This window comes from Hibiscus syriacus, unplaced genomic scaffold (genome assembly GCF_006381635.1).
Source record: "Hibiscus syriacus cultivar Baekdansim isolate YM2019G1 unplaced genomic scaffold, ASM638163v2 tig00112491_pilon, whole genome shotgun sequence".
NCBI classification, from domain to species: domain Eukaryota; kingdom Viridiplantae; phylum Streptophyta; class Magnoliopsida; order Malvales; family Malvaceae; genus Hibiscus; species Hibiscus syriacus.
This window is the reverse complement of record NW_024063344.1, coordinates 685,421-692,118: the sequence shown is the minus strand read 5'-3', so window position 1 is coordinate 692,118 and position 6,698 is coordinate 685,421.

Here is a 6,698-nt window from a genome sequence, read left to right as displayed (position 1 = left end):
GGAACTGGTGTTGACCTGAAACCCAGTTGGACCTGGAAATTGTGGATTTGAACCCGACCTGAGAACGACCTGAACTCGAATTGAACCGAAAATATGATACCCGAATCCGAACTGCATCCTACTAATATGAACCCGAACTCGAGATTGACCTAGTAAATAACTGGTATTACCCGACCTATTTTCAACCTAACATGTAATGAACCTAATATGTAATTGATTCAACCTGTAAATGATCTGACACGTTGTTAAAGTGATCTGATATTATCCTGACTTATAAGTAATAAGTTACAATTAATATAATTATATTATTTTAAATTTATAATAAACTTATGATAATTAAATTTAGTTTTTATAATAATTACAATTCTTTATATTTTTTATAATTCTTATATTATAATTTGTATATTATAAATTTGATTTTTATATTAATTCAAATTCTTTATATTATTTATAATTCTTATATTATAAATTTTATTTATAATCACCAAATTAAATTTAAATATTGTCTTATTGAACATAATTTTATTAAATTATATAAATTAAGTTAAAATATTCATAAATCTAATTTACTTTTAATGTGAAAATTGATTAATAATTTAAGTATAACTTAACTTGAAATTTTAAAATAAAAAGATATTAGTTGAAATGATGAACTTATTAAAGATTTGAAACTTGAATAACATTACAAATACTAAATCAAAAAAATTATAAATGAAGTTAATTTTATTACACTTGCAAACACTAAAATTACAATAAAATCAACTAAACAAAATAAATTTATGTTGGAATAAATGCTCTCAGATCTTATAGTTAAGGTTTTACAAGGTTAAAAACCTAACTAAACTACCAGAAATATCATCATCGAGCCTTTACACCTAAATGATGCCAGCATGTGCCAAAATGTCACCAACATAATTCCACATGAGTAACTATTTAGATAAGAATTTATAAGGTTCAAAAATTGATTTAAATAAGACCAACAACAATAATTTACAAGGCATTAGTGAGTAATAGACAGCAGCAACCGACACACATCAATGTACCAATTCAGCAAGTATCATTGCATCAATTCAGCAACCATCATTGCATCAATTCAGCAACCATCCTACATTAAAAAAACATACAATCAGTGGTAAAGCCAAAGGGAATTCGATGGCCAACAGTGTCAAACATTTCCGACTTTATCAAACCCTTACAATTCAAACATAAAGCCTACATTGAGATTCAACAAATGAGAACCACATAGGATATTGAGAAGCAACTAGAAACATACTCGAGATTAAGGATCGAGAATATTTAGCCAAAGAATAACTAATAAAAAGTAATCCCTTCATTTTTGTTTGAATAAAGTTTAGTGCTAAAATTGTTTTTATACTTTTTTCCTGCGTATTTAATTTAAGCCTTAATAGTCATATAAAACACCCCACAACAATAAGAGTCTCGTTAAAAAACCACACTAAACCTAAGTGAAATAAAAAGAGTGCACCTTATAATTACCAAACTTACAAACGAACGAATTCACCACAACAATCCCCTTCACAACAACCATTCACCTATTGAAATAAAACACTCCACCCCTAGGAATGTTAGATGCACTGTAGCTCTATTTCAATTCTAAAACCTTGTAAAACAAACAATGCACAAGCATTGTAACCATGCACAAGCATTGTAACCATGCACAGACTACGGGGACCACGTACAGTTGGGTAAATCCACTCCTATAGATAAGCACTAAAAATACTCTTTCACTCGTAATAATAGCCACACACCCATGAAGACCATCATTCAGCCGAAATAAAGGGCTAAAACTGCAGAACGCATCCCAAACATAGCCAAAAACAAAGCCTCCAAGTGAAATAGGGGAATTATACAATAAGTATTTAAACCGGGATCCTCACCATCATTGGCTAAAGAGATGCAAACCACAGAAGCTTGGAAATCCCTGGCACCATCAATCTTACCGAGCTCCAGTCCACTCTAGTGCAAGCGACATAACCAAAGCAATTCACAAGAAACAGAAAGTACAAAACATATATGTTATCCAAACAAAGCATATAACCAAACCAAAACTTCAGCACAACCACAACAGAGAATCACACTAAATTTCAAATAGACTTAAGGATTTAGACAGAAAAACAAATGCACCTAGAAAAATCAGAAATGGAAGGAAACAGCATGGGCCACTTACTATTGCACATATCAACTCCAAGCTAGCTGATAAATAGAGTAGCATTTCCTCTATCGATAAATAACAAATAACAAGGAACAGGTCGGTCGAACATATACCACATCAAAATCATCCGAGAACTTTACATCCTCACTAGACCCATCCCTATATCCTGCAACATTAGACTTTCCTCCAGCAGTAGTTGTGACACCAGCAAATAATTCCAAGTCAAACCATCTTTTTACGTTAGAAACTAATCTACAATGGGTCCTCTCAACTTTGAACTCCATTATCTTTTCTCCATGCTGTAAATTGACAATCAAGGATTTCAATCAACAATGCTTAGAGTTGCTTCGATAGCTAAAGTTATTTTAAAGTCTGCACATAAATTTATGAAGAAAATTCAACTTAATAATCAAGGTTTTTTTTCTTTAAATCTACTCTTTATCATTATCGGTCAATACCTGCATCTCCTATCTTTCTAATAGCAAGATTCATGATATCAGTAACGTATACATTTCCCTTATCATCCATGGTTACACCTTTGGGGTGATAGAAACGGGCATCACTCGACTTTCCATCCACATGCCATGTGTAACCCTGAAATGACCCAGCAACCAATCTTCCCCGGCTATCTGCAACGATCAACAATTGCATAACAAAAAAGAGCACATATTCATAGCGTAAGATATTTGCCATTTGATCCACTAAATAAACAGCTGAAAATAACTAGAGACTCTCATATTCAAAACCAGAATAGAACATTAATACCTATTGTTAAATAAATATTGAGTTTCATACTCCTATTCCCTGAAGATTCCGATATAGGATATCAGATAATCATATTGAGTTTCATACTCCTATTCCCTCCTGATGAAGATTTCGATATCCGGTGATTGTATTGAGTCGACTGTTTTCGAATCAAATCGAGTAGATTCATACACTTGTATCAAATTTTTAGTTGACATTTGTTTACAATCGATTCGATTTCTGGAGATCTGGAGAACCCTACCCTTCCTCCTCATAAAATGTTAAAGATTCCTGCTATAAAGAACATATAGAAAAAGACTAAAAAGAGTTTCCAACAGTGCTCAAACACCTCCATTAAAGCAAAGTTCTTTCTCTTAAAGAAAACCTATTTTAGAATTTAGAAATCCAATCAAATCATCGTAAAATATGAAGAAACAAAAGCAAACAGAATCAACCAATGATTCAAAGGTTAATCACTAATTACAATTGCTAGTGATCAATATTAGTATAGTAGTATTTGTATGTGGTATGAGAATTTGATTACCTGATATAGGGATAGGAGCTGGAAAAGCCTTTCCGGTGTCGGCGTCAAGCGCATGCTCCAACTTTTTCGGCCTCCCCCCACCGTCGTCCTGTTTGAAGTCCGAAAACAGCCCGTCCTCAGCTGTCGCGCTCCTTCTGCTATAGAAAACAATCTCGGCATACTCCACCACGTCCTGCGCCGCGGGAGTATGAGTCAAAGCCAAATCCGGAGCCATGATCGAGGAAGGGTTTTCGGCGGCGGTGGCGGCTCCGTTGATGATATCGTAAACTTCCTTATCGAAGAACCCCGACAACTTACATTTCTTTTCTTCAGCCTTGGCAGCCACACGAGTTCTGAGAGACTGAAAACAGAAGCAGAAAGCACAGAAGATAACAACAGTAATAACTTAATTGAACAACTATACAACTAGGCAAATGGAAACAACAATGAAAGAGGAAAAATGAGATAAAAGGGAGAGGTTTTGGATGCTGAGCGAGGAAGAAGAGAGATTGAAAATAAAGGAGGTAGGGTTTGGCCGGGGGAAAGGGAGAAAATGGCTACTTTTGGCGCCATTTTTTAATCTTATCTTTATAAAATTTATATTAATAAACTATTTATAATTATATATTATAATTAATATTAGTATAATTAATATTAATATTAAATTATATTAATATAATATATTTTATAATTTGTAATTAATATTAATATAAAATATAGTCTATAAAGTTAATATTAATATAAAATATATGTTATAAATTATATAGTATAGTTTATAAACTATAGTTAATATAATTAATATTAATATAGTGTAGTTTATAAACTATAAACTATATTAACATAAATTATAGTTAAGATAATTAACATTAATATAAACTATATAGTATATTAATATAAACTATAGTTTATAAATTATATATTATAGGTTATAAAGTATAAACTATATAGTACACTAATATAAATTATTGATTATAAACTATAGGTTACATATATAGTTTATATAACATATAAATAGATTGTATATATACATATACTATAGGTTATATATATACATAGTTTATATATACTATACATAATTTATACATAAATGTACTATAAGTTACATATATAGTTTACATGTATACATATACTATAGGTTACATTACATGTATTAATTATTTTTTATGTTTAGGGTTTAGGGTTTTTGTTAACTATATACTTTATTAATTTATATAGTATATGCATATTGTTTCTATAAACTATATAAGTAATTTACTTTACATTATATATATATATATATATACTATACATAGTTTATACATACATGTACTATAAGGTACATATATAGTTTACATGTATACATATACTATAAGTTACATATATTAACTATTGTTTATAGACTATAGGTTAATGTTACATATATAATTTATATAAATTATTGTTTATATAAATTATATATGAATTATTTGTCTATACATATATAGTTTATAAAGTTTAGGATTTAGGGTTTATATTTTATGATATAGGATTTAGAATTTTTACAAACTATATAATTTATTACTTTATATAGTTTATGCGTAGTGTTTCTTTAATATATATATATATATATTCTATATATTACTTATATTAGTTATACATACATATATATACTATATTAATATAAATTATAATATATAAACTATATATTTTATATAATTTATACATGTATAGTTTATATACATACATATATATATTCTATATTAATATAAATAATATTTTATAAACTATATACTTTTTATAGTTTATACATATATAGTTTATATATATAATTCACATAAACATAATATATATATATATATAGCTTATAATAATTATATAGTTTATAATATAAATATAGTTTATATATAAACTTATCTTATATATATATATTATATATATTTTTTCAATTTTTTAAATGAATTCAATTTATTATATTTTTCATTATTTCTTCACATTTTGCATTTATTTCGATTTAATCCTTTTGTGTTTTTTTAATTTATTTCAATTTTAAGTCTTTCACTTTTATATGTATTCAATTTTGTCCTTAAATTTATATTTGCATCTTCATTTGGTCCATTGTTAGTTGTTATTTATTTATATTTTTGTAACTGGCCCATAATTTTTTAAATGTGTTTAATTTAGTCCTTTTTATATTAATTTAAACCTCAAATTTTAATTTTATTTCGATTTAGTCCCTTACCTATGTGTGTTGTTTAATTTATATTTTAAGATTTTATTTGTAATTTTACATTTCTTCAATTTTGTCCTTAAATTTATATTAATTTACAAAATTGATCCATGTATATTTATTTTTCTCTTAATTTACTCGAAATCATATACAATTACAACTTGAAATTCAACAATCACGAAAGATGACAAAATAATTAATCCAAAAATAAAAACGACTCGACCTGAACTAAATTTGTATCCGGTAAACATCCGACCTGAATTTTATCTGCCAATGATGTGACCCGATCTGAAAGAGATCCGACTAAAGTTCACCCGAACCTGAATTAACCTGGTCTTTATCTGCTTCGGACATGAACTGTTTTGACCTAAACTGACATCGATCCGAACTGAAAATGACCTAACCTGAATCCGATCTGGATCTGGTGTCAAATCAACCTGAAAATAACCCGAACTGATTTGACCTGACCTGAACCTGATCTGAATTTGATGTCAAATCAACCTGAGTTGACATATACCCGATTTTACCCAACCTGTTAAGATCCGACTGAAACCTGTCCGATTACATGATTTTACAACCCTACTTACGAGTTTTAAATTATTATATATTTTTTATTAGTAATTTATTTTTATTCTTTAAATTTTTATAAATTTATATTTCTTAAAATTTTACTTTTTAATATAAAAATACGCGTTAGTCATTGATCTTACTGTGTTCTCTCGGAGCTTTAATTGCTTCATCAAAGGATCTCTGCATTTAAATAACAAAAGCATTATCTACACGAAAATTATTGCAGGTATTGTCCTCGTTTAGTGTAGGTATTCGTGGATATGAGAGCGGATGGACCTAGCCCAAGCACATGAAAGCCATACTCGTAGAAGAGCATAATTATGGGTTCAATTGTCTCTTTTCCAAGACAAGCCCGTATGGAATAGGAATATTTAGGATTAGGAATGTCTCAGAAATAAAGTGATGTGGCAGGCTTGTCTATAATGTTCTAGAAATATACATTTGGCTGAAAGTTAAGTATACGTATCCGGGACAGGTTTGGCAATTGGCACTGGCCTGAATAG